This window comes from Leopardus geoffroyi, chromosome D1 (assembly GCF_018350155.1).
Source record: "Leopardus geoffroyi isolate Oge1 chromosome D1, O.geoffroyi_Oge1_pat1.0, whole genome shotgun sequence".
Taxonomy (NCBI): Eukaryota; Metazoa; Chordata; class Mammalia; order Carnivora; family Felidae; genus Leopardus; species Leopardus geoffroyi.
Genome location: NC_059329.1, coordinates 79,398,181 through 79,414,169, shown reverse-complemented (window position 1 = coordinate 79,414,169; position 15,989 = coordinate 79,398,181). Strand labels below are relative to the sequence as shown.

The 15,989-nt window shown below is 36.0% G+C and overlaps 1 pseudogene; it reads right to left on the bottom strand.

Moving 5' to 3' along the window:
• Nucleotides 1-2,164: 2,164 nt before the first annotated feature.
• LOC123602781 lies at nucleotides 2,165-2,265 on the bottom strand (annotated as a pseudogene).
• Nucleotides 2,266-15,989: the final 13,724 nt, after the last annotated feature.

Here is a 15,989-nt window from a genome sequence, read left to right as displayed (position 1 = left end):
GAAAGGAGGAGTCAGTTCAAGGAGACCAAAAGAAGAACAGAGCTGTCCAGCCGTTTGCCTAGAGCTTGGTCTCAATCTACTGAAGACTGATGGGGAAATACAACATGCTTTTCTCACTTTAACAAAAAATTAAAACATTTTCAACGGCTGTGATTTCAATGTTAGCAAATTCAATTCTAAAAAAGAAGCTTCAGTAGAATTGTCTGCTTTTGTTTTCCCTACTTCCCTTATATTTAGTAAGTGATACAGAAGAAGAATACTGTGAATACTTAGCATTTTTAAGTCCTTCACCTCATATATGTGGATGACTAGTAGGGCTGTCATTATTACATTATTGATTATGACTATCATTAATAGAAATTGTTTAAAATGATAAAAGTTAAGCTATTATTTCCAAGTTTTCTTTTAAAATTGCAAAGTGGATATTTAATATTTATTTAAGTGATTACTAACAATCTCTCAAGTATATCATGGAGAGATAAAATAATATATTAATATGGCTATTAGAATCCAAAATAAAATTATCTTGATAAATAGTATCTGATGACAATAAAAATAATACTTTGAGGTGTTACATATTTGCATCACATTTCATAATGCTATATATTTTCATATTGATTATCTCAGCTAAGACTCAAAGAAAAAGAGTGATATAGTCCTTCCTGCCATTCTGTGTGTGAAAAAACAGAATTTCAGGATAAATGATATATCCCAGGTAACACACTATTAAGTGTCAACACAGAGACTGAAGTCCTTATTCACTCCTGGTATCCCAGTACTTCTTTATATCAACAATATAACCTGACTCATATATGGATTTTTTAAAAAAATATTCATAGTTTAAGATTATAGTACAGTAAAATCTTGGTTTGTGAGCATAATTCATTCCAGAAACATGCTGGCAATCCAAAGCACTTGTATATCAAAGTGAACCTCCCCACAAGAAATAATGGAAATTGAGATGATTTGTTCCATAACCCCCAAATTTTCATATAAAAATGATTATAGTACTGTAATATAATACAAAATAATAAAGAAAATACAAAATATAAAGAAAAAAACAAATTAGCCTTCACTTGCCTTTGAAAACCTTTGTGGCTGGTGTGAGGGAGACAAGAGAGGGGAGGGTTATTATGCAGGGCAACATTCACTATTGCTAACAGAATCATTGCTATCTACTGGTTCAATGGAATATTTTTCTTTTGGAATCTGTCCAGTGACACTTGCTTTTGCCTCCTTTTGAGTATTTCACAGAAATGTGACATTGCATTGTCATTAAACAGATTCATCGCTTGCACCACTACAGTCTTATTTGGGTGGTGCTTTTCTATAAAATTTTGCACTGTCTCCCACATTTTACACATCTCCCTAATCTCATTTGAAGTGAGGGATTCCTCTGCCTTTCTCTCCTTCTCCTCTTCAGACCACATGCAAATGTAGACTTCTTATAAAGCCTTGCAATTTCAGTCATGCTCATACCTACTTCATACTTCTCCACAATTTCCTTCTTTTAAAAATTTTTTTAAGGTTATTTATTTTAGAGAGAGAGAGAGAGAAAGAGCAAGCATGAGCCAGGCAGGGGCAGAGAGAGAGACACAGAATCTGAAGCAGGCTCCAGGCTCCAAGCTCTCAGGGGCTCGAACTCACAAGCTGTGAGATCATGACCTGAGCCGAAGACCAACTGAGCCACCCAGGCGCCCCTTGGTAATTTCCTTCTTAACTTCCGTCCTAACCATCTCCTTCTTACTGCCTTTCTTTTCAACCTTTCTGCATGGGGGCCATTGTATACGTTTGCATGGATGTTGACTGCAGTGCAGTATTACTAACTCTTGTCATATACTGTATTCAATATACCTGGCAATAAGGTAGCAGAGGAAAGGGTCTATATCTGCAGGCAGCCTGACCTAGAATGAAGCAAACATTTCTAAGCTTACTCTTGTATGGAAAACAAAGGACTGTCCATAGGTGCTTTGAAGTGACAAAAAATACACCAGTGCCAGTTGTGGGCACCTTCCAAGTCACTGATTCTGCCAGACCGTGGCCTGAGATTGAGCATCCGAGCATGGGAGATGATCACCCACAATCCCGCAGAGAGAGAGAGAGAGAGAGAGAGAGAGAGAGAGAGAGAGAAGAACCATTGGCTTAATTCTTTTTATTATTTTTTTTTTAACATTGAAGCTTCATGAGTTTGTGTGTCATCCTTGCACAGGGGCTAACCTTCTCTGTATCGTTCCAGTTTTAGTACATAGCTGCTGAAAGTGAGCACTGGCATGCTTATGATCATGTGACATTTGGCAACACCTGCTACTCTTATTGCAAGACATTGTTTATCAACTTGAGATTTATTAGAAATGTTTGCTCTTCTTGCAGAACGCTTATGCAATAAGTTACTCACAACCCAAGGTTTTACTGTATTTTCATTTTAGTTTTCCTTTAAACAATTTTCCTTTTATTTTTCTTTTGTGATTCATCTTTCTTTAAACCAATAAAGATGCAGGAATTCAGATTAAATATGATAAATTTCCAGAAACATACAACTTAATCAAGACTCATATGTAAATATAAAATCTGAACAGACTGATAATGAGTACGGGGATTGAATTAATTATCAAATACTTCCCAACAAAGAAAGCCAAAAAGCAAATGGTTTCACTGGTGATTTTTTGCAAACATTTAAAACCTTAACTAATCTTTTTCTAACTCTTACAATAAAAGTTGAAGAGCAGAGCATTCCAGACTCATTTTTTAAGGGTAGTCTTACTTTTATATTACAGCCAGATGAGGATACCACAAGAAAAGAAAACTACAGGTCAATATCTTTGATGAAAAATCTCAACAAAATATTTGCAACCCAATTAAGCAACACAGTAAAATCATCATACACCATGAACAAATGGAATTTATCCCTGTGATATGGGATAGTACAGCATATACAGATCAATAAATGTGATATACCACGGGAATAAAATGAAGGATAAAGCCATGTGATATTTCAATAAATTCAGAAAAATAGATTTTTACAAAATTCAATATTCTTTCATGGTAACAATTCTCAACAATATTTTGTGCTTCTGTGGTATCTATCAGTTGTAATGACCCCTTTCATTTCTGATTTTATTTCAGTGCAGCTACAGCAGTTCTAAGAGGGAAATTTATAGCTATATATGCCAACATTAAGAAAAATGAGGGGCGCCTGGGTGGCTCAGTCTATTGAGTGTCCAACTTCGGCTCATGTAATGATCTCATTGTTCTTGCATTTAAGCCCTACTTCAGGCTCTGCACTGACAGCTCAGAGACTGGAGCCTGCTTCACATTCTGTGTCTCTGTCTCTCTCTCTCTCTCTCTCTCTCTCTCTCTGCCCCTCCCCTACTTGTGCTCTCTCTCTCCCTCTCTCAAAAATGAATAAACATTAAAAAAGAAAGAAAGAAAAATGAAAGTTCTCAAGTAAACAACCTAACTTCATACCTCAAGACAATAGAAAATAGAACAAAACTAAGCCCAAAATTATCACTAAAAAGGATATGACAAGGATCAGAGCAGAAATAAATAAAACAGAACAGAAGAAAACTCAATGGAAAAGATCAATGAATCTATGAGCTGGTTAAAAAAAAAATAAATAACAAGCCTTTGGCTAAGGAAAAAGGCTTTGGCCTATTAACAGTATCATGAAATTTTTTTTTTTAATATTTATTTACTTTTGAGAGACAGAGATGACAGAGCACTAGTGGGGGAGGGGCAGAGAGAGAGGGAGTCACAGAATCCAAGACTGTCTCCAGGCTCTGAGTCATCAGCACAGAACCTGACGCAGGGTTCAAACTCAGGAACCATGAGATCATGACCTGAGCCAAAGTTGGATGCTCGACTGACTGAACCACCCAGGCATCCTGATAATATTTAATTTTAATGAATTTTCATTCCCTTTCTCTTTTCTATTTCCTTATCTGCATATATAACATAAATCATAACAGAAAATTTAGTGTTGCACTCTCATAAGAAGGTTACCAAACCTGGAAAAACTTATCATACTTATTAAAAAGATGTAAGACAGAAGTCTGAAAGAAACCAAGATGCTCAAACACGTATCCATATAAGAAAAAAACTAATGAGGAAAAGCATATTTCTGTCCTATTTTGTCTGGAACTGCTTCTTTTCATTCGGGTCTTGGGCATGTCATTTTCATGGCTAACTTATACACAATATTATTAATCAATTGCTTAGGGAGACCGTGAATGTTCAAGGTGAGATCTGTTTGAAGCTTAATTAATGATTGTATGATAGATCTAGGGATATTCTTCAGTTATTTTAAGGAAATAAGTGGAGAATATTTTGATAGGTCTTTCAGAAATTTTAAGTGATTTGACAATTTTCAGTTCTCCGAGGTAATGTTTAGTTGATTACATAGAGCCATGGTGAACATATAGAGACATATTTTCACTAAAATGACCTTTTTGGATTTTTTTAATTGGACATACACAACATTTTCAGTTAGAGTCTAGCTGACAAGAACTGTTTTAGGTTTGTTCAGTACTTCACAATTTGAAACTCATTCATAGATGTTTTTAGACATGTTTCCATGTTTCTCATATAGATATATAAAATAAAACAAAACAAAACCTGAGGAGACATATCTTGGCCATAAATTTAAGCCAAATCAATAGTTTTCTCCTTTGTGATTTAATATATAAATAATTATGCTAAAATTTGTTTTTCCTAGAGATATTTTTCACAGTTGAGGTTGATTATGCATCTGTAGGGATTCTTGTCCTACTTGGTTACCAGATGTTCAACCAAGACATAGTCCAGCCTAGCAAGCAAATGCAGCCCATTTCTAGATTCTCAATGTGTTGCAATGCACCTCTCATTAGAAGGTCAAAAGCATTATAGTCAAGATGCTTATGTTATTGTGAAATGACTGAAAATATTTTTTATGTGTTTATTATTATTTATTGAGCAATTATAATGGTTCATTTTATGTGTCAACTTGACTATTCCAAGAGATGCCCTGAGAGCTAAACATTTTTTTTTTTTTTTTTTTTGTGGGTGTGTCTGTCAGGGTGTTTCCAGAAGAGATTAGCATTAGAATTGGTTGACTGAGTAAAACTAATGGCTCTCTCTGCTGTGGTTGAGCATCACTGAATCTATCTAGGGCCTGAATAAAACAAAAAGGCAGAGGAAAGTGGAGTTTGCTCTCTGACTGACTGTTAGAACTAGGACATCAATCTAGTTAAGCGCTCAGTACTCATGGTTCTCAGGCCTTCAGACGTGGACTAGGATCTACACCATCAGCTTTCTGGGTCTCACACCTCCTAGCTATACCACTGGCTTTCTTGAATCATCCAGCTTGCAGATGGAAGATCATGAGACTAGCACAATGCTAGATACAACATGGCAAAAGTCGGCCAGATACTTTTCCTGCCTTCATGGAATTTTTGGTCCAGTAGAGAAAAGGACATCATATGAATACTCAAAAAAGGAAGTACAATTACAAAATTAGATAATTTCAGTGATAGAAAAATTCAAGAATTTAGGTAAGATTGAGGAAGAATAAGAGAGATATAATGGAGAAGACGTGTTTGTCTAAGTGATGTCTAAGCTGAAGCATAAAGGAAGCACTTGTATTAGTCAAGTAAAAAGTGATGTGTGGATTATTTCATCTAAAGAGACAGGTACCTCCAAAGACCTAGAGGTTGAAGAGGCCTGTACTTGTTGGAGAAACTAGAAGGCCAGTATGGACTGATGTGTCCTGAGTGAAGCAGAAAGCACTGCAAGATGAGGATGGTGAATAGGCACATCCTTGTGCAACCTAGGAAGGAATTTTCTTTTCAAGTTGACCATAACCAGCTAACATGGATGATTTTCAGGCAGGCAATGCATGTTCTCACTGCCAGTTTTGAGTAGACTAAGAGGGAATCCATTAGTATCAGCTGGCAGGCAATGTTCCGGGAAAGATAAGATGGGTGCAGGAACTGGAGTAGTAATGTGGAAATGAAGATATGGATGTAGATTTGAGACATATTTGGTGACCCACCTAATGATGTGCTGCTTGTGGAGAGGGAACGAGGAGAAGAGATGCATTAAGGGGGATTCCTGGATTTTTTGATATGGGCAACCAGGTAGATACGGGGTAATTTATTGAAAAGAGAAGTAAGAGGAGGACCACACACACTAATCATATCCAACTTTAACATACCTCTCACAAAGACAGACGAGGTATTTAAGAACTTACACAGATCAAACCCTAAAATGTGATGATACAGGATGTACCTTTGAAATAAAATTGGGCTAGGCGTAAGAACTGAGTACATGTTAGACCACACACTAAAAGCCAATGAATTGCCAGGGTAAGAGTAATAAAAACACCATTCTCTGCACCTTAAGCATAATACTAAAAATTCATAACAAAATGTAAAAGTTCCCTACTGTTTAAAATTAAATTTAAAATAAAAGCCTGCTATTAACTATTGGGCCAAATAATCTATATAAAATTAAATTTCAAAATTTCTTGAGATAGTGATAAGGGAAACAAAATATATCAGAGTCATGGTATAAAGCTAGAACATTGTCAGAGGAAAATTTATAGCATTAAAATACCTATGTTAATGGATATGAAAGTAAATGAGGTGAATTCCAAAACCTCATTTTCAAAAAAGAATGTTTATTTATTTATTTTGAAAGAGAGAGAGAGAGAGAGAGAGAGAGGTAAGGGCAGAGAGAGGGAGAGAGAGAATCCTAAGCAGTCTCCGTGTTCTTAACACAGAGACTGACATGGGGCTTCTTCTCACAAACTGTGACATCAAGACCTGAGCTGAAATTAAGAGTCGATGCTTAACTGACTGAGCCACCCAGGCACTCCCAAAATCTCATTAAAGTAACAGAAAAGTTAAACTAAAAGAAATGACATAATAAATAGAAAATCAGAAGTATATCAAATAAATTGATAAATGTTAAATATTAGTGAACACAACCCAGCAACAAATTAATTATACATCATGACCAAGTATATTTAATTCCAGAGCACAAGCCTGTTGAGATATAAATATACCAATTAATAAATTCTTTCATATTAATAGACCCAAAAGAAAAAAAATATATGATCATCTCTATATATTCAGAAAAGATGTTAGCAAAATTAAACACTTATTGGATAATCAGTAAAATGGGAGTTTATGGATAATTATTTAACAAGAAAACTGCATATACCTCTGCCAAAAATGCAGCATCTTACCTAAATGAGCAATTAAGAATTTCTCACTGAATTCAAGAAGAATACCCACGATTTCCACAATATTTTAAACATTGTGTTGGAAGAATTTACCAACACAGGAATAGATAATCAGAGGTGTAATAATATGAAAGGAAGCACATTTTTTTTGTTAAATCTCCTTTCATAACTGTAGATGATAGTAAAATTGGTATACAAAATCAATAGCCTATATACATGTGTACATATATTAATCTGTACATATATCAGAAGATATAATGGAAGAGAAGGCTCAGTTTAAAATAGAAATAAAAATAAAATACATATAAATAGCTTAACAAGAAATATTAAAAACATAAATGGAACAGTTATATAAAACATTCCTGAAGTACTCAGAAAAAGAATTCATCAAATGAGAAGACTTATTAACATCCATAAACAAAAAAAAATATTACAAAGATGTCAGTTTTCACTGTTATATTGTATTATATTATATTTGTTATATTATATTTGAATCAGTCCCAGTAAGGTAATATCTCCACCCCCAGGATATTATGCTGAAGTGGCTTGTTTGCATGATTTTATCTCTGCTATTCCATAAACTAATTGAGTGGAGTAAATTAGTCTTTTCACCTTTCATGACTATCACAGGATCAGTGACACAGTAAGCACTTAAATATCCATTTAATGAATAATTAAAGAAAAGTAACACTGGATTATACTGTATTTATTATTTTCTGTGATTTGATAGTTCAACAAAAGCCGGCTTGAATAGCGTGTATACTTAACTTTGAAGATTGTCATAACTTTGTACCATGTCTTCTTTTTAAAAAAATAAAAATTTTGAATAGAAGGGAAAAAAAGTTGCAAAAGTCTTACTAGTAATATATAAATTTCTTTCTCCCTCTGCTTCTCTCCCCTGCTTGCATGCCCTCTCTCACTATAATAGATAATAATAAGTAATAATAAGAAAAATATTGATTAGCAGAGAAAAAAAGTTGCAAAATTCTTACTAGTAAGAGATAGACAAAGCATTTAATGAGCTCTGCAAACAGTGCTAGTGTGCAAATTACAGAGCAGTTACATGTTCTATTTGATTTTATGCCTCTAAGCCATATATTTATTCAGCATATATTAACCAACTGCCCTTTCCCGGGATCTAGAGCTAGAAAGATAAAAACAGTCCATTATCTGAAGAAATAATCTTTTTCTCCCTGATAAATGTGGTCGTATTTCTATATATGTATAGAATATGTATATATATGTGTAGATACACACATACACACAAAAATATACATATAAAAATATTCTATGTTGAGACCTCTTTTAAAGGAAAACTATATAAACAATAATGGTATTATAAATAATTTATATAATGACAGTAGAAGACTACAGAGTCCATCTCAGTGTATTAGAGTCAAAATGAAATTTAGCCCCTGGGTCTCTGTATGGCGTAAATCTACACATCATCTTCCAAAAAGTTAAGAACCTTGTGTTGGAGTGGTATGTAGGATTGTTAGGAAGAGAGTTGCTTTCTCATTCAGATTCAAAGTATACAGAATAAGATCCTATTCTTCTGAATCAACTGTATTCGCATTACTTAAATGAAAATTATACAGTTAAAAGAGGTTGGCATATGTTCCTATGCTGAAGATCACATAAAAAATATTCTTAAAAAGGGATTAGTAAACGTACATTTTCCACCAATACTGTAAATTCCATTTTCTACACATCTGCTTGATGCATCTGCTTCTCTCTCGCCATGATCTGACCACAGCCCATTTCCCTCCACTCTCCAATTCACTTAACAAGCTCCAGCTGTACTGACTGTTCTCCAAAGCTCTACAGTGGTCTTAATCTTTCTTCCTATAATTAGCACAATGAGCAGAGAGCCAGTGTTCCCTCACTACTCTCAATCAAGGAGGAAAATTGGATTGAGAAGGGATTGGCAAGAATGTGTAGAAACAGAAGTGTTATAATCGAGTGAAATCTATGCCTACCCATATGCAAGGTACCTTCCAGAAGGCTCACTTTACTGAATTTACTCTTATCTGTTGAATTTACCTGATTTGGTAGCTATTTACTTATTGATTTACTTTTTATGGAAATATTCCCTTTGCTATGTTCTAAACCAAAACACCATGAACCAAATTACCCATGATCTGCTACTCCTGTGGTTTGAAGAAATCTCTGTTTTCCTGAAGTTCTGATATGACTGTGGGGGCGGGGGGAAAGGAGGGAAGATCTAAACTTTCTCTTTTCTATGGCTTGGAGTACATTTGAGAAAAGTGCACTGAGGGGACAAGGGAAAAACATCAGGCCACTGAAACTTTAATTTTTTTTTAATGTTTATTTATTTATTTATTTATTTATTTATTATTTTTTTTTTTAATTTTTTTTTTTTCAACGTTTATTTATTTTTGGGACAGAGAGAGACAGAGCATGAACGGGGGAGGGGCAGAGAGAGAGGGAGACGCAGAATCGGAAACAGGCTCCAGGCTCTGAGGCATCAGCCCAGAGCCTGACGCGGGGCTCGAACTCACGGACCGCGAGATCGTGACCTGGCTGAAGTCGGACGCTTAACCGACTGCGCCACCCAGGCGCCCCTGTTTATTTATTTTTAAGAGAGAGAGGAACACACAGATCTGAAGCAGGCTCCAGGCTCTGAGCTGTCAGCACAGAGCCCACACGGCACAGGGCTCTAACTCATGAATTGTGAGATCATGACCTGAGCCGAAGTTGGACTCTCAACCTACTGAGCCACTCAGGTGCCCCCAGGTCACTGAAAACATTAAAGTCACAGTTGATTATAAACTAAATTAGTCAACAAGGGATTATAATCTTTCTACCTGGAGTTAAACCCTCTATAAATATGTCACAATATAATATTTAAGGATCTTTATCTCTCTCTCTCTCTTTTTTTTTTTTTTTTTTTGCTTCTGGAGTGTCTCCTCCAGTGGTTACATTCTGCTCACTCCTGTTCTTACAACCTTTTCGGTTAAAAGTCTCAGCATCTCAGCAGTTCATCCATTGAGGGTACAAATCCCTTCTCCCACAGACCGGGAATTGAAAAACTGGAAGGGTCTGCTTTGAAATGGAAATGAGGAAAGAAGAAGATGAAGGAAAGGAAATAAGAACTGAAGGCAGTGCTTTCCAATTTTTTCTGTTGAACTACTGCTAATAGCAAGCAGACAGAAGTGGAGACAGACCCTCCCGTGAGTCTTAGGGCACAGCCTGAAGTTACCCATCTCAAGTACAGACTCCTTTTGAACTCTCAAGTTTAATCATTAAGAGAATTTGCATTCTGTTATATAGCATAGATGTTTATTTGAGCTTAAAGGATGGTTTAAGTATGTTCATTATAAATACATTACCACCAATATCCTCCAATAAAATCTGAGATGAAAATACCAGGGAGGTGCCTCATGTTTACTCTGAGATTTCTCTCACCTTCTAGTACCCCTTAGAATACCTTAACTACTTGTCAAAGAGACAACCTTAGACCTCAGATCTAACCTGATTAAATAAAGGCTTGAATAGTTTTCCTGTTACTGAAACATCCTAAATTGCAAGAATATGTTCATTATGTTTGTGTTAAAGTTGACTATGTGTGCGTTATGCACTTATCTGATAGCTTAAACTCTGCCTTTTCAAATCCTTACCTTTTTTTGCTCGTGACATCTCACATGATTGTCACTTAAGGTAGAGTGGACACATCGAGGGGAGTTGGAGATAGTTGTAGTGACACCAAGACAGAGATAGAGACAGATATCTCTATCTCTACCAATGGCACCTGGGCGGCTCAGTTGGTGAAGCGGCTGACTTTTGATTTCGGCTCAGGGCATGATCTCAAAGTCTGTGAGATCCAGCCCTGTGTCACGCTCAGTGTGGAGCCTCCTTGGGATTATCTCTCTCCCTCTTTATATCTGCTTGTCCCCTGCTTATTGTCTCTCTCTCTCTCTCTCTCAAAATAAATAAATAAAGCTTTTAAAAAGTATATATAGTGGGCACCTGGGTGGCTCAGTCAGTTAAACGTCCAACTTTGGCTCAGGTCATGATCTTGTGGTCTGTGAGTTCAAACCCCATGTTGGGCTCTGTGCTGACAAATCAGAGACTGGAGCCTGCTTCAGATTCTGTGTCTCCCTCTCTTTCTGCCCCTCCCCAACTTGTGCTCTTTCTCTCAAAAATAAATAAACATTAAAAAAAAAGAAATCTAGTCCTTGTATTCTTATAGTAGATATATTTCCTTTTTTAGCCCTTATTCTCATGTATGGTTTAAAAAATTGATTAAATTTTATCCATCTTCCATAAGCCTCTCTAGTTATTCTAAACCCGATTGTTAACTTGTGTATCTTTTTTCCTACTGACTTCATGTGGCACATTTATTTTGTACTGAATGTCCATATTCAATTTGGTCTGTCTGTGAAATTATTATTAAGTTCCATTGCTTTGTCTTGCTATTCACATATGGGGAATAATCTTAGGAATTCCCTGAGCTTGCACCAATGGGTTAACAAGGCATAAAGAATTAGAAAGCCGCAGGATGAACATATCCAAGTTTGGGTAAACAAGAATAGGCAAACAGGGAAAAGGCCGCCAGTATAAGACAAAGGGATAGGAAAAGGAAATCTCAAGATAAAAAACATCCAAGATTGGGTAAACAAGATTAGGTATTCAGGGTGGAAGCATCCTCCAATTTAGTAAAATAGCAGAAAGCTGCTTTCACAGTAAGGAAGGATAGGAAAACAGGACTTTACACCTCAGCAGCATGAAGTTGCCAGAGCAGAGCTAATTAGCAAAAGAAAGGTGCCTTGTTGACCCTGAGGTAGCATGCTCTTTCTTGTCCCCTAACCCAGTTCAGGTAAATAGAGGTGGCTCCTCATGTGTGTTGTAAACAACCTTCTGCCCAGTGCCAGGGTTTTGTTTTGTGTTGACCCAAACTCCTAACACCACATGTCTTCAAAACACCCTTCCTTCACGCCCATGAGTTAATGTTCATGGTTTCAGTGTCTCTGTGTGCACATCCACCATGCTTGTAAGCCCTCTGATCTTAATAAAAACGGAACAAGGACCCTTATTCAGGGCTCTTGTCTCCTCCCAGATATTAGCTGCTTTTGCATTTAAATCCTGCATGTGCTCTCTTGCTGGACAAGAGAGAACTCCAGACCCAGAGTCTATGACATTCATATAATAATATTAAACTGGCTTTAGTTACTGGGAATTTTTTCTATGTTACCAACATGCTCCCCGTTAATTTCTCTTCTTTTAACCAGCCCTTTCATGGTAATTCTTTCCTGTTGGTTCTTCTAAATGAATTAACAATCATAGTGACTAGCTTACAAAAATATGTTATACATAGAATTAGACCCATCAAAAAGCAGCCAAATGACTAGACTCCAGGGTTAAATATAGAATGAGAGGCAGACAAATTTCAGGAAATATGTGTTGCTATCCTATCTCTGTCTCGGTGTCACAACAACTATTTCCATCTTCCCCCAGTGTGTCCACTCTAACTTAACTGACAAACACTTGAGATGTCCCAAACAAAAAAGGTAAGGATTTAGAATGGCAGAGTCTAAGGTATCAGATAAGTGCATAATGCACAAGTAGTTAATTTTAATACAAATTGAAGGAAATGGGTGACTAGATGGCAGCTACAAACTTGTCTATAAGAAAGGTAGTTGTAACAGGGTCCTTCCAGGACATCCACTGGTGTCAGGTGTTAGCCCAGTTCACTTTTAATAATGCATATATTAAATCTTGATATTTTAAAAAGAAATGAAAAATAAATGCATTTTCAGCACTTGTTTATCAACACTGATATTTTAAACAAGCTACTCATTTAATCTAATACAACTGCTTTTATACTTTAGAGTTGGTGTATGTTTCATTGTGTATCTTTTTATCTAGTTATCACTCTAAGTGTTTAAAATTACTAGATTCTGTTTTGGGTCTTTCATCAGTTCTTCTAAGTAATTTATGGTAATGAAATAATTTATAAACACTAAAGAGAAATGCTTCCTTAACAAACCTCAATTACATGAAAAGATTGAACTTTACTTTAAATTTATTATAGCTCAGAATTCCTCAAAATTTAACTGTTTCACATAAATAGCCCTTGTATTACATAAGAAATAGTGTATCTCTCTCAAGCTCCCCCCCCCCTCTCTCTCTCTCTCTCTCTGTCTCTGGAAGAAAGAATGGATAAGAGAGAAAGAAGAATAAGATGAGAAAAAGGAGGAAGGGAAAGAGATGAGGAGAGACAGAGACTAAGAGAGAGAAGGGAATACACATTCAAACTGGGAGAACTTGGATACTTAGAAAGATTTTAGGACTCCTTTGGTCAAGCCTCTTCTCTCATTTTACAGAGAAGGAAAATGAAGCTCTGGATGATTAAATCATTTATTAAAAAGACTAGAGTGAAGGAGTGGCACAGCCAGAGCTAGAAAACTTTCTTATTTTTAGCTGTGTGTTCTATATTCCCAGAAACCAGATTTTTGTTGTTGTTGTTGTTGTTGTTGTTGTTGTTGTTATTCTAGCACTCTAATTCATAATTACTGCCTGCACAATTTGTATTTTAGTTTTTGTAAGTCATTGAAAACACTGTGAATTTTGTCATTATTCAATAAGGCTTGACAGTTCAGTAGCCATAGAAGACACAGTCTGATTAGAATTGATGAAAACCTATTACTACATTTTAGCAACATTTTAAAAGTTTTATCTGGCAATACAATGGAGCAAAGATAGGCTTTCAACAATTGGTGCTGGGCCAACTAGACATCTACATGCAAAAAAAAAAAAGATGAATTTAGATATTTAGAGACTTTACACTCATCAAAAACAAAGCAAAACAAAACAAACAAACAAAAAACTACCTTAAAATGTATCACAGACCAAAAGTAAAACACAAAACTATAAAACTTGTAGAAGCTCCCATAGGAGAACTCAGATAACCATGGGTTTGGCGATTAGTTTTTAGATTACAGCATCAAAGGCACAATCCATGGAAGAAACAATTGATAATAGACTTAGTTAAAATTTTAAAAAATTCTGCTCTGTGAAAGACAAATGAAAAGGAATGAGAAGACAAGCCACATACTGGGAATAAATATTTGCAACAGATGCATCTGATGAATGTTATCCGAAATATACAAAAATTCTTAAAACTCAACAATAAGAAAATGAATGCCCAGATTTGAAAATGGGCCAAATACCTGAGTCACTTTAACAGAGAAGATACACAGATGACATATTAGCATATAAAAAGATGCTCCCTGTCATATGCCAGCAGGGAAGAGCAAACTGAAACAAGGAGATAGCACTTCACACCTATTAGAGTGGCCAAAATCCAGAATACTGATAACACTGCTGGCTGACAAAGATCCGGATCAAGAGCAACTCTCATTCTCTGCTGATAGCACCATACAGCCACTTCGGCAGACCGTTTGGCAGTTTTTTACAAAACTAAACATACTCTTACCATATGACCTGACAATTACACCTCTCAGTATTTGGCCAAAGAAGCTGAAGACTTATGTACAACAAAAACCTGCACATGGCTGTTTATAGCGGTTTTTATTCATGATCGCCAAAGTTTAGAAACTAAGATGTCCTTTGGTAGATAAATCGATAAACAACCGGTGGTACATTCAGACCATGGAATGTTATTTGGTGCTAAGAAAGGAGCCATCAAGCCGTAAAAAACTGTGGAGAAAACACAAATGCCAATCTGCAAGAAAAACTTGAATGCTAATCTGGAAAGAAGCTAATCTGAAAAGGCTACGTAGTATATGATTCTTATACGACATCTTGGAAGAGTCATGAAAAACCATGGCAACATTAAAACATAAGAGACTCTTAAGGACTGAGAACAAACTAAGGGTAGATGGGGGGTGGAGGAGAGGGGAAAGTGGGTGGTGGGCAGGGAGGAGGGCACTTGTTGGGATGAGCACTGGGTGTTGTATGGAAACCAATTTGACAATAAATTATATTTAAAAAATAAGTTGTTTTCAGGAATTGAGGAATGGAGAGAGAAGAATAAAGAATTTTTTGGGCAGTGCAAATATTCTCTTAGATACCATAATGACAGATACATGTTTTCATACATTTGTTCAAACCCATGGAATGTACAATACCAAGAGTGAATTGTAATGTAGACTATGGACTTTGGGTGATTGTGATGTGTCAATGTAGGTTCATCAATTATAACAAAATTACCACTCTGGTGGAAAATATGGATAATAGGGATGTATGTATGGGGGTAGGTGTATGTGGGAAATTTCTGTACCTTCTCCTCAATTCTGCTATGAGCCTGAAACAACTTGAAAAAAAATAAAATCTAAAAAACAGTCTTGTCCTACCATTTTCAAAATATAAGGGTGATCATTTTTTTAATATAGTATAAATGATTGAGTTTGTCAAGTGGTTTCCAACTTGGAACACCACTTAGCCCTTAAAATAGAAGCAAATGCAACAGTTACTCTTAAATTGTTATTTATGTTGAAACCTCATATTTTCTTAAGGCCAGGTTTAAAAAAAAGATTTTAAGTTTATTTACTTATTTTGAGAGAGAGAGAGAGAGAGGGAGAGAGAGAGAGAGAGAGAGAGAGAGAATAAGCAGGGAGGGCCAGAGAGAAGGAGACACAGAATTCTAAGCAGGCTCCACACCAATAATGCAGAGCCCAATCCAATGCAGGGCTTGAATTCAGGAACCATGAGATCTTGACCTGAGATGAGGTCAAAAGTTGGACTCTTAACAGACTTCACCACCCAGGCACCCCTGATTTTT